This window comes from Pelophylax lessonae (assembly GCF_965119305.1).
Source record: "Pelophylax lessonae genome assembly, chromosome: 4".
Classification (NCBI taxonomy): Eukaryota; Metazoa; Chordata; class Amphibia; order Anura; family Ranidae; genus Pelophylax; species Pelophylax lessonae.
In genome coordinates, this window is record NC_138771.1 from 306256403 (window position 1) to 306274034 (window position 17632).

The 17632-nt window shown below is 42.8% G+C and overlaps 1 pseudogene across 1 annotated transcript; it reads right to left on the reverse strand.

Annotated features, from left to right (window-relative positions):
- Positions 1-1692: 1692 nt before the first annotated feature.
- LOC309552626 lies at positions 1693-15228 on the reverse strand (annotated as a pseudogene). The gene is made up of 3 exons: positions 15137-15228; positions 14265-15021; positions 1693-1755 (listed from the first exon to the last, which is right to left on the reverse strand). The product of its transcript is annotated as an uncharacterized misc_RNA (transcript).
- Positions 15229-17632: the final 2404 nt, after the last annotated feature.

Consider the following 17632-nt stretch of genomic DNA (forward strand, 5'->3'; position numbering starts at 1 on the left):
GCATACTAGCTCATTATGCCTTTGTCTTGCAGGGTTTTTTTTTTTTTTTATTTTATTTTTTTTTAAGTTTACAACCGCTTTAAAGACATGCTCAACTCTTTTTTTAAAAAGGCAATAAAAAGCATGATTGGGCCACTACATTTGGCTATAGAAAAGCTGGAGGTTCCAGCAAGACCAGTACCCCATCTACCAGTAAGCCACCCACCCCCCTCATGTAGCAGGAAAGAGGTGGACCTAGCGGAGCAGGAAACTGATTCAGATAGCCCAGAATCTGAGGACGGCCTATGTCCAGACTCAGATGATGATGAAGTCCCAGCATCAGAAGACACGGATGTAAAAAAGGCTTTCAATCGAAAAAACCAAGAACATTTGAGGTACATGAGAGAGAAGGATATGAAATCCTGAGCAAAGTGCCCTAAAGTAGATGCCTCCCTCGCCAGAGTCGCAAACAAGTCCGACTTAGCCTTCGACAACTCCAGGACCCTCAGTGATCCCATGGATAAAAAGATAGAGGTGTAATAATATATGTGTTAAAACCCGCGCTAAAATAAAAAATATATAAAATTAGTGACTCCTGCAGCTGCTGCTCACTAAGGTAAAAACCAAGAAAATAATAAGATGATCTAAAACAGCGCTACCAGGCATAAAATATCACAATTATAATATAGACAATAAAGTGTACTAGTGCTCAAAATGAAAATATGTACAAATATCCAATTCATCCAATAGTGTTAAATAGGTAATTATTAGTAAGGTACACTAATAATAGATTAAAGTGCATTCACAATACATTCAAGTGCAAAAAAGTGCTGGATAATGTGCAGTCCAAAATTAATAATAGTCCACTTGAAAATAAAGTTAAAATGCTGAATAAGGTGCTTGAGGTGTTCCACACAAGTGCTAAGGTGCTTTCAAGGAAACCCCTTTTGGGGATGCACTCACCAGACTTAAAATGTAATAAAGCGTCAGATATGCAGTGATTTTCCACAGGATGGCCAGTAGGGATGGATGAGTCAGCACAGCCTCCAACATACCTCCAGCATCCTCTATAATCTCCCCTTGATCAAATGCTCATAAAGAAAGGGAAGGAGCCACATATAGTGAAGCCCGTAAGGTATTTATTAAGGTATTGTCGTTGATAACGCCCATATTAGGCAGGCGAAACGCATCAACGTACTTCCTGGCAGACGATCATCACACGACGTCACTTCCTCAAACCACTGTGGAACACACGCCGGCAGCGTACCCGGAAGTGGATCGATTTGTTGTGATTATTGCTGTATACAAACACTGTTACATGCTGCACTTCTGTGAGTAGTTTTGGTATATTTTAATTTAATAAATACCTTACGGGCTTCCAGCGGGAGTATTCATGGCTACAGTAGATCTGCAAGATGCATATTTACATGTGCTGATAAAGAGCCACCAAAAATATTTAAGATTTGCGGTCCAAGGCCCGGCTACCACTCTACATATGCAGTACACAGCTCTACCTTTTGACATCCAAGATTTTCTTGAAAATAATGGCAGAAGCCCTAAAAAACCTAAGACAGCAAGGCATAGGGGTGGTGCCATACCTAGATGATCTACCATTCTCCGCCGAATCAGCAGACAGCCTGGAAGCCAATCTGCACAAACTGCATCTCTTTCTTACAAAGCCATAGACGGATTGTGAGCGAAGAAAAATCACAATTAACTCCAAGCCAGAGAGTCATATACTTGGGCTTCATACTGGATGCCAAAATAATGATTTTCCTAACGGAAGAAAAGGTTGAGAAAATTTACAGAAATTATAGTATCTCTGATATCGGCCAACATCATGACCATCAGACGGGGAGTGGCGATGTTGGGACCTATGGACGTCCTCAATTCCGGGAATCACTTGGGCACAGCTCTATTTGAGGCCTCTACAAAATCACATCCTGGCCTGATGGGATTGGCAACCCATCATCCCTAGAGACGAATATTTTGATTCCTCGTTCAATCAAAAGAATGCTTCAGTGGTGGCTCAACCCACTAATTTACCTCAAGGGACGCAGATGGAGACTATCCAATCTGGTGTGGATCACTAGGGATGCCAGCACTCTGGGATGGGGAGCGCATATGGCGGATCATTGTGTACAAGGAAAATGGAATCCCCATTGGTCCCAAGCATCCTCAAAAATGAGGGGATTAAAAGCCGTAGAGGAGGTGGCAACCGGCCATTCAGAACAAAAATAACCAGATTCAGTCAGACAACACCACAAGGGTGGCATACCTGAACAGACCAGGGGGAACAAAATCGACTCGCCTTATGAGTCTGACAAAAATGACACTATCTTGGGCAAGACAAACATCAGATCCATGTCCGCTATACATCTGAAAGGAACCAACAACACACTGGCAGACTCCTTAAGTTGAAAAGCCATAAAACAGACAGAATGGTCCCAAAATCAAGCAACCTTCTCGTGGATCACTCAAACCCGAAGGGTGCCCGAGGTGGATCTGTTTGCGTCAAAAAAAAAATATGAAACTCCCTGAACCCTACAGATAGAAACATCGGTGTAGATGCTTTCAACCAAAATTGGGCATACCAGCTATGTTATGCATTCCCTCCAACTGCCCTACTACCAAAGGTAGTTCAAAAGATCAAGGAAGAAAGGGCAATAGTGATACTTATTGCACCCCATTGGCCCCAGAGACCATGGTTCAGTCACTTAAAAAAACCTCAGTGTCGGACCATATCTAAAGCCCCGTACACACGATCAGATTATCGAAAGATCTGTCGTCCGTCTTCTGTGGCATGCTAGTCTGATGTGGAAAGTGAAGAGGTTTTTTTCATACGAATTTTCCCATACGAATTCCCATAGAATTCTACTTCAGAAGTGATGTCATGTGTTGGATTGCTTTGTATGTGTTCTTTTGTCTCTGAGCATGCCTAGTCTTGCTCTTAAGATTTTTTTCCGTCAATCTGTACTAATGAGACGAAAATCGGACGTTGTATTACGGACAACAAAAATTTTATAGCCTGCACATCAGGATTTTGTCAGCCAAAAAGTCGGAGTCGGCTGTCGAAAGCACCATACTAATAATCCGAAAATCGGCAGATCAATCGTCGGACGAAATTTCCCTTCAGATTTTCTTATCGTGTGTACGGGCCTTTATGCTTCCAGACATGGCGGACCTCCTAACGCAGGGGCCAGTCAACCACCCAAACCACAAGGTCATGGAGCTCTAGGCTTGGTTCCTGAAAGGGTGAGGCTACAGAGGAAGGGTCTGTCAAACAAGGTGATAGACACCATTTTAGTCAGCAGAAAACCCGTAACCAGAGCCATCTATGAGAAAGTCAGAAAAAAAGTTTGTCTTCTGGTACGGGAGCAAAGGAGACCCCCGACAAGGGGACAATTCCAGCAATCTTAGATTTCTTACAGGAAGGAGCAGACAAGAGCATTTCCAAAAACACTTTGAAGGTCCAAGTGGCGGCTCTGTTTTCCTGCCCAGATTTCAGGCTGGCAGAAGACCCCCTCATAAGAAGATTCCTTCTCTCGTTAAAAAGAGCCAGACCCACGAAGCTTACCAGAATCCGACATGGGACCTTTCCACGGTACTTAAAGGCTCTCTGCAACTTTTGAACCATTGTAAGAATGCCCAGATAAATACCTTACACTAAAAACAGTTCTCCTAGTGGCGCTTGTGTCAGCAAGGAGAGTCAGCGAAATACAGGCTCTATCTATGATAGAACCTTATTGTCTGATTCAGACGGATAAAATAATCCTCACCCCAGACCCAGCTTTTCTACCTAAACTCTCTTCAACGTTCCACAGAACACAGGATGTGGTTATCCCCTCCCTTCCAGGCTCAATGGATAGTAAGAAAAGAGATACATACAACAAGCTAGATGTAAGGCAAATTCTAATAGCTTACCTTGAGAGGACTAAGGATTGGCGAAAAACATCCATACTATTCATTCTCCACGCAGGAGTCAACAAGGGGAACAGGCCTCGAAAAATATGATAGCCAGATGGGTAAAGCTTGTTATTCAGACAGCCTACCAAGCACAAAACCTTGCCCCAAAGAGCTGAGTCAAAGCTCACTCGACAAGAGCTTGGGCATCCTCAAGCGCAAAAAGGGCCAGAGCAACTCCAGAGCAGATCTGCAGGGCAGCAACATGCTTGCGCTTCAATACCTTCGTAAGGCATTACCGCATCGGCCAGCTGTTAAGTCAGGACCAGATATTTGATCGCAAGGTGCTCCAGACTTTATCCCCTCCCTAGTAAGTATTGCTTGATACATCCTCCCAGATGCTACTCTGAAAAACGATTAGAGAAAAGAGTTAGATACCTGGTAACTCTTTTGCTAAGAACTTTCAGGGCAAAACTCGTTCCTGCCCTAAACAACAATACAAAAGGGTTTTGCGGATTCATAAGCTTACTGAGGGCTCCTTCGGTGCTTTACTATTACTGAGGCACACAGGTATGACTGACATTTTTATAATGGTGGACTATTGTGTTTCCTGTTTCAGGTGGGAGGAGCCTATCTCTCAGATGTTGCCCTGGAAGACTTCTTAGAAAACGAGTTACCAGGTACCTAACTCTTTTTTTTATTTTTTGATAAATGAAATAATACCGAACATTTTGAAAAAAATAAAAACATGTTTTTCATTTTTCTGTTTTTTATAAAAGTTTGCAAATATTTCATTATAAAGTTAGGCCAAACTATTCTGCTACATTTCTTTGGTGAAAATAATGCAATCAGTGTATATTTAGTATGTAGGAAAGTTTATAGAGTCTACAAACTATGGTATATACGCTATATTACTGAAAGTATTGGGACACCTGCTTTTACATGCACATGAACTTTAATGGCATCCCAGTCTTAGAAGCCATGTGTGCCCGAGTTTCCTCTGAGGATCATAAGCAGCTTGGGACAGGGAAGCATGGTGCTGGCAGTGTGCTGACAATGGCATGGAGACAATAAGCTGCTTCTCTGCCACACAGAGGAGAGCCAGGACAGGAGCTCTGAACCTTAGGTAAGAGACACTGCTCAGCAGTCAGCTCACTTAATGAGAAGTGTCGGCTCATGTGGGAACAGCTTGGAACAGACACACTGCCCCCCACAGCACCTAGCCTGCTAATACTTACAAGAAAATAAAAGTGCAGCGCTAATGGGTAAGGAACTGCAACAGTTCTCAATACAAACAAATAAAATTACATATGTGATCAGTAAATGTGAAATCTGTAACTGAATACAATCAAAAAAGTCCATATAGAGTTCACAATGGTAAGTGCACGTGGAGTAATCTAAAACAGAGAGGTGAATCTTGATACTGATATCCCATCACCAAATAAAATTGCGCTCACCAGATGCTGTTGACCCTGAATACCATATAGCATGAGGGTCAAAAAGGCTGTTAGGATGGTATAGGATTCCTGAAACGATCTGCAACCACGGATGTCTCCCAGGTGTATATCCAGCAGGGTAGGTAGAAAGGATCACTCAGAAATCCAGACCCATGTGGAAATAAACCAAAGGAAACAGACATAGTGTAAAACCCAAATGAAAAGTTTATTAAAAAAGGGGAATAACACTCACAAAATTTCCAATGGTAAAGGCAGAAACAAATGCAGGTCTGGCTAAACAGGCATGATCCTGATGCATTTCGTCCCACAGGACATTCTGACACCAGGCTGGTCAAATCCTTTGAGAATGTCCTGTGGGACGAAATGCATCAGGATCATGCCTGTTTAGCCAGACCTGCATTTGTTTCTGCCTTTACCATTGGAAATTTTGTGAGTGTTATTCCCCTTTTTTAATAAACTTTTTATTTGGGTTTTACACTATGTCTGTTTCCTTTGGTTTATTTCCACATGGGTCTGGATTTCTGTGAGTGATCCTTTCTACCTACCCTGCTGGATATACAGTGGGTACGGAAAGTATTCAGACCCCCTTAAATGTTTCACTCTTTGTTATATTGCAGCCATTTGCTAAAATCATTTAAGTTCATTCTTCTTCCTCATGAATGTACACATAGCACCCCATACTGACAGAAAAACACAGAATTGTTGACATTGTTGCAGATTTATTAAAAAATAAAAACTGAAATATCACATGGTCCTAAGTATTCAGACCCTTTGCTCAGTATTTAGTAGAAGCCCCCTTTTGATCTAATACAGCCAGGAGTCTTTTTGGGAAAGATGCAACAAGTCTTTCACACCTGGATTTGGCGATCCTCTGCCATTCCTCCTTGCAGATCCTCTCCAGTTCTGTCAGGTTGGATGGTAAACGTTGGTGGACAGACATTTTTAGGTCTCTCCAGAGATGCTCAATTGGGTTTAAGTCAGGGCTCTGGCTGGGCCATTCAAGAACAGTCACGGAGTTGTTGTGAAGCCACTCCTTCGTTATTTTAGCTGTGTGCTTAGGGTCATTGTCTTGTTGGAAGGTAAACCTTCGGCCCAGTCTGAGGTCCAGAGCACTCTGGAGAAGGTTTTCGTCCAGGATATCCCTGTACTTGGCCGCATTCATCTTTCCCTCGATTGCAACCAGTCATCCTGTCCCTGCAGCTGAAAAACACCCCACAGCATGATGCTGCCACCACCATGCTTCACTGTTGGGACTGTATTGGACAGGTGATGAGCAGTGCCTGGTTTTCGCCACACATACCGCTTAGAATTAAGGCCAAAATGTTCTATTTTGGTCTCATCAGACCAGAGAATCTTATTTCTCACCATCTTGGAGTCCTTCAGGTGTTTTTTTAGCAAACTCCATGCGGGCTTTCATGTGTCTTACACTGAGGAGAGGCTTCCGTCGGGCCACTCTGCCATAAAGCCCTGACTGGTGGAGGGCTGCAGTGATGATTGACTTTCTACAACTTTCTCCCATCTCCTGACTGCATCTCTGGAGCTCAGCCACAGTGATCTTTGGGTTCTTCTTTACCTCTCTCACCAAGGCTCTTCTCCCCCGATAGCTCAGTTTGGCCGGACGGCCAGCTCTAGGAAGGGTTCTGGTCGTCCCAAACGTCTTCCATTTGAGGATTATGGAGGCCACTGTGCTCTTAGGAAACTTAAGTGCAGCAGAAATCTTTTTGTAACCTTGGCCAGATCTGTGCCTTGCCACAATTCTGTTTCTGAGCTCTTCAGGCAGTTCCTTTGACCTCATGATTCTCATTTGCTCTGACATGCATTATGATCTGGAAGGTCTTATATAGACAGGTGTGTGGCTTTCCTTACCAAGTCCAATCAGTATAATCAAACACAGCTGGACTCAAATGAAGGTGTAGAACCATCTCAAGGATGATCAGAAGAAATGAAAAGCACCTGAGTTAAATATATGAGTGTCACAGCAAAGGGCCTGAATACTTAGGACCATGTGATATTTCAGTTTTTCTTTTTTAATAAATCTGCAAAAATGTCAACAATTCTGTGTTTTTCTGTCAGTATGGGGTGCTATGTGTACATTCATGAGGAAGAAGAATGAACTTAAATGATTTTAGCAAATGGCTGCAATATAACAAAGAGTGAAAAATTTAAGGGGGTCTGAATACTTTCCGTACCCACTGTACACCTGGGAGACCTTCCGTGGTTGCAGATCGTTTCAGGAATCCTATACCATCCTAACAGCCTATTTGACCCTCATGCTATATGGTATTCAGGGTCAACAGAATCTGGTGAGCGCAATTTTATTTGGTGTTGGTGATGGGATATCAGTATCAAGATTCACCTCTCTGTTTTGGATTACTCCACGTGCACTTACCATTGAGAACTCTATATGGACTTTTTTGATTGTATTCAGTTACAGATTTCACATTTACTGATCACATATGTAATTTTATTTGTTTGTATTGAGAACTGTTGCAGTTCCTTACCCATTAGCGCTGCACTTTTATTTTATTTTCCGTTGTATCAACCTTTTTGTCAGTTGTTTGTGTCAGCAGCTTATACACTTGATTGGTTAGCGCAGTTTATGCACCCCCTTTTTTTCTGCTAATACTTACAGTCAGAAAAGTTATTTAAAAGATTACTAAACACCTGAGGGGCCCTAAAATTATATTTTGTCAATTTGAGCAGCTTCAGAGGGGCTGGGGGGCCATGTCATTACCAGGAGGGGAGGCATGTCATTACCAGGATAGTGGAGGAGGGGGAACATGTCTTTACCAGGATGGTGGGTGGAGGGGAGCATGTCTTTACCAGGATGGTGGGGGGAGGGGAGGGGAGGACAGGTTTTTACCAGTAGAGATGGGCTGAACACCCCCCTGTTCGGTTCGCAGCAGATCTCCGGAACAGGAGAAAAGTTCCGCTCCAAATAGCGAACTCCATTAAAGTTTATAGAAGCCGAAAATGAGAAATCAAAAATGCCCATTTTAAAGGCGTTTATGCAAGTAAATGGCCATAAAATGGGGTATGGAGGTCCAAACTATTGTTTTTTCAGGAGCAGTGATTTTAATGATGCTTAAAGTGCAACAATAAAAAAAAAAAAAAAATCCTTTAAAGAGTCCCCTTAATGTGCCTGTACAGTGGTGCATCTGTAGCATGTATAGAACATGCTGCAGCAAAAATGACATTTCTTAAGAAAAAATAAGTCAAATCACATTTAAATGGACTCGCAGTTGCAATTTGGCTTTTTATAAAAAGAAAAGAAAAAACTGCCTGGGGTCCCCCTTCGGGTCTGGTATGGATATAGCAAAATAAAGCAATATCCAGCAAAGAGACATTTCAATCTAGTAAAGAGACAGCCCCATATATTCAGCAAGGAGACAGCTCAATCCAGTGAATAGATGGCCCAATCCAGCAGAAACCTTCCCGAATATTCAGCAAAGAGACAGCCCAATCCAGTAAAGATACATCCCCATATAGCAAACAAGAACGCCTAGTATTAAAATAAATTGGGATAAATCTGTGCTTTTTTCTCTGACCCATATAGCGCCCCCTCCAACTCTCCCAGCACCTCTTGCATGGCTGTCTCATTTTAAGTACTTAGGGGTCCTAATTTCGAGGGATCTTTCTGCATACCTGGCCGAAAATGTATACCCTTGCACAGTTTTTGTCAAAAATGTTCAATCTGGAAAAACCTTGCCTCTTACACTGGTAGGCAGGGTGAATCCTATTAAGATGGCCTTCTTTCCAAAATGTTTGTATATCTTTAGACAAACACTGGTGCCCGTTCCTGGTGCCTTCTTTTTAAAACTTGAGCAAGCCATCACATCATTCATATGGGCAGGCTCTACCCCCAGGCTAGCCAGAACTACTTTGCAGCTTTCTTTGACTAAGGGGGGGTTGGCCCTGCCCTGCTTTATAAGGTACTATTGGGCAGCAGTGCTTGTAACCGTGGGCTGGTGGTTTTGAACAGAATAAATCCAATCCGGCAGTTAACCTGGAGGCGGCGCTGTTGGGTTCTTACTCGGAACTATATATAGGTGCCCTCGCTCAAACCCTAATATTACCTCCCCAAAGAAAAACAATATTTTTATTTGGTGACAACGGCTCTGCATAAATCAAACACTATCTCCCCACATATTCCACTGTGGGGTAATCCCACTCTATCACATCTCCGATCCATACCAGATCCACAAATTTGGGCAGGACGTGATATCAGAACTCTCCGCCATATCATACCTGAGGGCAGTCTTCTTCCCTTTCATAAAGAAGAGTAATTTTCAGTTACCCTCCTGTATGCTCTTCAGATAGTTGCAGCTTAGACATGCTATACAGGCGCAGAATTCTGGTCCCATTACCCTAGAACCCCACGATGTAGAGCAGCTCTTAATGGCTTGTAACATTGATAACACACTATCCTCAATATATCTCAGACTTGCATTAGGAGACGGAGCCAAGTCTAATCAATCATATCAGAAGTGGCACCAAGACATACCTACTCTTGACAGATTGGATTGGGATGAAGGAATTCAGCAGTATCTCCCTTTTAATGATATCCGCTAGGGACTGTCTAGTTCAACTTAAATTTCTACACAGGGTTTACTACACCCCTCAGACTGTCCTCTCTTTACCACACCACTAAGGCTAACTGCCCCAAGTGTCAAACCAAAGTAGGTGATTTTATTCACATGGTATGGTCCTGCTCGCATATTCAACTTTTTTGGTTGCTGAAATAAACGCAGTGAGCACAGTACAGGTAACAATGGACCCCCTGGTACTTCTGCTGGGTATTGCTGGCAGGCTTTCTTCATCCAAAGATCAGAAATTGTTTGTATTGTACACTACATATTATGCTAAGAAAACAATACTTACTAAATAGAAACTGACGGATTTCCCTACGGTAGCAGCTTGGAGGTCAATGATTAATGCTGTGCTTCCTCTCTATTGGCTTATCTATCTGGGTCGTAACTGCCCCCAAAAATTTGAGAAAATCTGGTCGGCATGAGACAAAAATAGGAATCTTACTTTCTGAACTTTCACACCGTCTTTCTGATTCTTGAGACTCCTCCTTTATACTTACTTCTTTTTCCCAGATAGGTGATGGCTGCTGATTTAGTAATAAATATATTATGGAATGTGTATTAGAACATATCTAAGGGCTCCTGCCTAGATATACTAAAGCGGGGCTCATACTGTATGTTCCCGATTATCCTTGTAGGTGTCTATGATGGTTCTACACCTGTATAAGTTTATGTTGCTACAATATAAGCTGTATTCTCTGTATTATGTCCATGTATGATGTTGCAATCTTTTTTGAATACATTTTTTTTTTTGTTAAAAAAGAAATGTGTCTATGTGTAATGTGTGCTCCTTTTACTAACTGATCTCTAAATTTGTCATCCCTGCTATGCAGGGATTAGAAACACAGGGATTGTTCCCTGTGTACAGAGCTCTGTGTTGTGAATGTGCACAGCCAAACAGCAGGTCCCAGCCGTGAATCATTGGCTGGGACTTAACTGACAGGCTCCCGCCATGTACAATCACAGATGGACCTGGAAGTATGTCGCTTTGTGTACAGCTGCTGATTGCCAGCAGTACAATGCGGGCAGGTGGCAAGTAATTAATATACGATAATATTTGCATTTGTGTGCCTTTAAAATTAACTTTAGTTCTATGAGGCCCCTTGCAGGCATCTCCTCCCTTGCTTCTTCTGGGTGCTGGTCTTTGGCTGTTTTGATTGGCTGGCATAGGATGACGTTACTCCTGTGCATGCACGGCAGTGCAGTCCTCACCAGTACCCTGCCAGTGCTCCACAATGTAAACCTACATCTGCAGGTGCAGCTCAGTGCTCTCTCCGCAGAGGATTGTGAATAGGCAGGTAAGTGTACTTTATTGCATGTCTCTTTTGCAATACAAAGCCTGTCTGTTCACAATGTTGAACATTTTACATCTAGTTCCACTTTAACAACTTTCTGCCTTCGCTATGGCTGAAAGACGGCTACAGCACGGGCTCACATTGCCAGGAGGGCATCTATTGATATCCTCCCGTGATCACGCTTCCCGCGAGCCCCCTTTTGGCACGCATTGGCATGGATCTGTGATGGCCGTGTCCTTCAGATACAGCTGATCACAGATGGGGGTAAAGAGCCAATCACAGAGATCCTCACCATGTGATCAGCTGTGTCCATTTACAAATGATCACATTGTAAACAGGATTTGCCAGTTATGGGCAGTTCTTTCCTCACGCTGACAGCGCGTTTCATTTCCAAATGCGGAAAGGTTTCTTCACAGTAAGAGCTGTAATAATGTGGAATAGACTCCCTCAAGAGCTGGTTCTGGCCAGCTTAGTAAATCATTTTAAGAAAGGCCTGGATTCTTTCCTAGATACACATAATATAACTGGATACTAAGATCTGTAGGTAAAGTTGATCCAGGGAATATTCAATTGCCTCTTGGGGGGATCAGGAAGTTTTCCCCTGCTGGAGCAAATTGGATCATGCTTTATTGGGGGGGGGGGGGGGGGTCACCTTACTATGTGTCAACTGTGGGTATAAGATTGTATACATTTTTTTCCTCTTCTATTGGTTGAACTAGATGGACCTGTTACTTTTTTTTTAAGCAGACTATGTAACTGTATATGAGGAGAGGAGAGCTGATAACCTGCAAATCCACACAGGGAACATCTACACTATTAATCAGGGCACTGCAGCCCCAATAGTGCCCACAAGTGCTGCCAATCTGTGCCCATCAGTGATACCTACAGTATCTCATAAAAGTGAGTACACCCCTCACATTTTTGTAAATATTTTATTATATCTTTTCATGTGTCAACACTGAAGAAATGACACTTTGCTACAATGTAAAGTAGTGAGTGTACAGCTTGTATAACAGTGTAAATTTGCTGCCCCCTCAAAATGACTTGACACACAGCCATTAATGTCTAAACCACTGGCAATAAAAGTAAGTACACCCGTAAGTGAAAATTGTCCAAATTGAGCACAAAGTGTCAATATTTTGTGTGCCCAACATTATTTTCCAACACTGCCCTAACCTTCTTGGGCATGGAGCTCATCCAAGCTTCACAGGTTGCCACTGGAGTCCTCTTCCACTCCTCCATGATGACCTCACGGAGCTGACGGATGTTAGAGCCTTTCGCTCCTCCACCTTCCGTTTTAGGATGCCCCACAGATGCTCAATAGGGTTTAGGCCTGGAGACATGCTTGGCCAGTCCATCACCTTTACCCTCCGCTTCTTTAGCAAGGCAGTGGTTGTCTTGGAGGTGTATTTGGGGTCGTTATAATGTTGGAATACTGCCCTGCGACCCAGTCTCCTAAGGGAGGGGATCATGCTGTGCTTCAGTATGTCACAAGACATGTTGGCATTCAAGGTTCCCTCAATGAACTTTAGCTCCCCAGTGCCTGCAGCACTCAGGCAGCCCCAGACCATGACACTCCCACCACCATGCTTGACTGTAGGCAAGACACACTTGTCTTTGTACTCCTCACCTGGTTGCCGCCACACACGCTTGACACCATCTGAACCAAATAAGTTTATCTTGGTCTCATCAGCCCACAGAACATGGTTCCGGTAATCCATGTCCTTAGTCTGCTTGCCTTCAGCAAACTGTTTGCGGGCTTTCTTGTGCATCATCCTTAGAAGAGGCTTCCTTCTGGGACGACAGCCATGCAGACCAATTTGATGCAGTGTGCGGTGTATGGTCTAAGCACTGGCAGGCTGACCTCCCACCCCTTCAACCTCTGCAGCAATGCTGGCAGCACTCCTAAGGCTATTTCCCAAAGACAACCTCTGGATAAGACGCTGAGCACTGGGACTCAACCTCTTTGGTCAACCATAGCGAGGCCTGTTCTGAGTTGAACCTGTCCTGTTAAACCGCTGTATGGTCTTGGCCACTGTTGGTGGTCAGCTTGACCCTTCTATGGATAGCCATCCGACCATCAGATGACCAGTCAATTATATGTAAGCAGGTACCCGGGAGAGAGAATTCACCACAGAATGAGACATGCAGACAGGTTTATGGGTGAATCAATTCTCAAAAGTTTTAATATTGTATCCAGTTTATATAGATAGAAGCAGGGTGGAGTAGTGATTCTCTTATCAGGAAACATGCTGAAATGGCAACATTCTATGAGCTAATACAAAAAGTGCAATTTAGCTAAAATCATATAGATAACTAAAGAAAAGAAAAACATTTCTCCGCAAAGCTGGATCTTGAGCTCCAGATAAGTTACTAAATATTGCATATACCTCAAACAATGTTAGGTGTGGCTCAGACTTATCTAATGGGAACAGATGATTGCATATGAAAAATGGAGTTAACTCCTTCAAATCCCCTCTTAAAAAATCATAACTTATACATGTTTTTTTTATTATACATATGGTGTCATCAAGGGACATACAGTCTCCTTAGCTGAGAAATTATAAAAGGAAGCGACACATGTTCTTGGATTCCTTGCTCGCCTCAAGTACGTGTTCCTCCTTATTGTTACCCATTACTCCCATGATCGGAACTACACAAAGTATTACGACACCTATAACAAATATACAAACAATGATAATTCCTAGCTGCACTAGGGCTTGTTTCCAACTATTAAACCATCCAAAATACTGATCCCAAGGGTTGTCAATGCCAGAATTCTTTTTCAGTTTCACAGAATGGCCAGAGTGACCTTACTGTTGGGGCCAGTATTATCAGGAATGTAAGTACAGCATCCATCTATTTATCAATATACTGTATATACAGGTACCACCTTTTTCTGCAAGGATCATATCCAGAGCCATTCTGTTCTGGAATGCCATCTGGGAAGTGGCTTCAAGTTGTTCTGCTATGCCCTTTAGGACATCCCTTGTATAGTTAACAAATCTCAGCTGATAATAGATATCATTTATCCAATCTACATTTTTATTTATGGTGACAAGGGGAGAGATAAAGAACTCAAGACTGGCTTTGACTTGGTCTCTAGCTTTAAATTCATTAGGGACCCCTCTTGGGACCCCGATGGCATCTATATATACATGTAGATCAAAACTTCCTATAGGAGCTTCTCTTCTTTTCCTGTAGTTCTAGTGTTCCCCTTAAGCTGGTATGTGTTTTTGTCATTTTCAGTAAATATGTGTAGGGGCATTATAACTTTGGCAAGGGCACACTCTCCTGTCTACTTCAAAGGCAACCTAAACCTTATTTTCATATCTCCACATATCCAGTAAATGTCTCCCAGAGACATTGTTTGATACTCTATTATAGTGGACCTGTAGGTGGAGCAATATCCCTCTGTAAAGTTCCCTAAATACCCGCCCCCACCACTATGTCTGAAGTAACATGTATAATTACCTGGGTAAATGGTGATAGACCCAGTGGGCCTAGATTTTTTTAAGCTATGATGAGATATTCCTTTTTCCATGTTTCACAGCTAGAATGGTTACTAGAGGTATTGGTATAGAGGCTAAGAAAACAAGTTTCTACATTCTCAGGGATGTTAAGGGGCAACGTACCCAAGTGCGGCCTAGCTCCTCCACAGACATAGCAATCTCACATGTTATGTGAGCTAGCACTATACCTCATCCATTCTAACCATAAGTTTACATCAGAGCACCTGTCTCTATGGGCATCGTATCCTCACAGATGGGATCTGCTATAGCTACCATTTCTCCCAGTCTGCACACAGGGCCTTAAAGGATTCGTCTCTTGTACCTGTGATGGCCACTCAGAAGAGCCCTATATGTCTTTTAGCTAAAAAGGCTTTCTGAAGCTAATGAACTCTGATCTCTACCGGATACCCAAAACGTAAGTTCTACTATCTTCTGGACTAGGATTTTCTATGGTTAAGCTAAATTGCTCGGGAACATGTTTAACAATTGTCATTCTGCTTATAAGTGTCTTTCTATTTTTATCCTTGCTAGTAGTAGGTTTGTACTCCCAATCGTCTTCCGTGTTCCAACCCACTGATCCCAAATAGTCACAATGGTCTCCCCAATATTTGTCCGTGACACATATAAATACAGTTCCTGGGCCTAATCTCCTATCATTATACCGTATGGTATCTTCACTACCAGGGAGTATCGTTTCATAAGGCACTATAAAAGTAGCTACCTATGTGTTAGAGGAATTATACTAAAATTGTGTCATGCCATTTATTTGTGTGATGGCTATCTGGGAGGTTGAACTATGGGACAGGGCTCTTTTATTCCTTTTCTGAGTTATCTCTGATACTATATCTGGGCTGGTGGCGTTAGGGGTCCCACAAATTCCTCCAAGGGGCCACAGATCCGCTGGGTGATATATACAGTTAGTTATGATCCAGGTTGGGATGAACACTAAAAATACTAGTGCCACCAACACAATCCACAGCTTGTCAAAGTTCTTTGCTATGAATACAGTCATTTTACTAATTTTCAGAGACTATAACACCTGCTTCACTCGCTCTTCAAGGATTTTCCACATCTGCTTCACCTCCTTTATCTGTGTCTTTATCTTGTTCACACACTCCACCTTGACCTTTTTTACTCGACTGGCATGGATCCGGGCTTGTTGGTCTTCCACAAGGACAGCGATTCTGGTCACTGTGACTACCTTTGTCTTTTGGTCCAAAACGAGATCCAGCCTTGGTTTTGTCATGTGGCGACAGCTTGCTCACTACGTCATCTCCCTCCTCCAAGGAATGGGTTGGTATCTGTGAAAAGAAAAGAAAGGTGCGAGCAACTTTTCGTTTAACTTGATTCAAAATTTCAATTACCCTTTTCTCAACTTGTCCTTTTCATCCTTTCCACTATTCCTGAGCTCTATTTTCAGGATTTTGACTAGTTTCTGGCATCTTTTGATATGAAAGCTGGACCATTATTAGAACTAATTCAAAGCAGGCACCCCCATCCAGGAATAATCTCCTGACTGAGAATGCGTGCCACTGTGTGGGCATCTCCCTTTTTTTGGTCTCCACTCAGCTGCTGAACCCATCCACTATTGACTAAAAGGAACTCTTATTTCTTCCCTGCTTTGGGCCTATATGGGAAATCTATTTGTAGATGTGTGAATGGGTTTGATGGGTATTGGAGATGCTCATGTGTGGCCTTATATGTTTGGATTGTTTGTTCCTAATACAGGTGATGCATCTAGCAACATATGCTTGCACTAAACTGTCAGCAATACCTCATATGTTCTTTCCCACCCCCTGTGTCCTATTCCATAATACTAGGCAATATACAATGGGGCGCTAGCTGCGGGGATACACACAAGAGCTCCCCTCTTTTAGAAAAAGGTGATTCCCAACATTTTCTAAAACATCACCCTAGTCCTTTAAAACCTGTTCTGTAGGATGCGTTTGTAGCTTTGATAATGTGTGATCTTTTGGCCTGGAGCAAGAAATGAACTACAAAAACATCCTCTGCTCCCTCTATGGCTGCCTATACATCATGTTGTGGTGTAACACACCCTTTAATACCAGTAGCCCATTTAAAACTGGGGCCTACCTAGGGCAAATGATGTGGCCATCCCTATTACCATCTCACAAGATGCTATGTACTATGTTCGGAGTCACTTCAGGCATGCCTTTAGACCTGGACTGCGACCATCTTTGGACAAAAACTATAGGGCAAAGTTTACCACCATACTCCTGGGCAAGTACACCTGTCATGGTCTTACAATTGTCCCTTGCATAAACACAAAACATTTTTCCATGATTTGGGAGGCCCAGTGCAGGCGCTACAATCATAGCATTTTTCAGATATATAAACGTATTTAACATTTCTTGTGACATTTCTGGACCTGTGGTTTGTCTCAAAATGTTATTATAGATAGGAGCAGTCCGGATCCATAACAAGCAATGATCCTGTGGGTGGGCAAGACCCACTGTGGGCTGGCAAGACCCACTTCTTATATGACTGACTCTACTATCACCTGTGAGAACAAAACCAAGGTAAACAACACTTTCCTGACACCACTGTCATAATTCCTGTGACACTTTGTGTCCACATACATGTACATTTCTTCAATAAACTCACTCGCTCTGACTGGCCTCCACAGAGTGACTACATATGTCAGATACATATTGTAGCGGGACTGACCCATGAGCAGGTGTCCATCCCCTCTTGCATGGTCTGGAGAACTATAGAGCGGACAATTGAATTGTCTACTTGACCCTAAGGCATTTCTACACCAGGTCAGTTACCTGGACTGAAAAACAAGGAACAAAGATGGCGGTGTCTCCTCATCCAATAGGACGCTTTAAAAAAAACACACTACTTAAACCAATCACTGTAAAGTGGGTAGCATC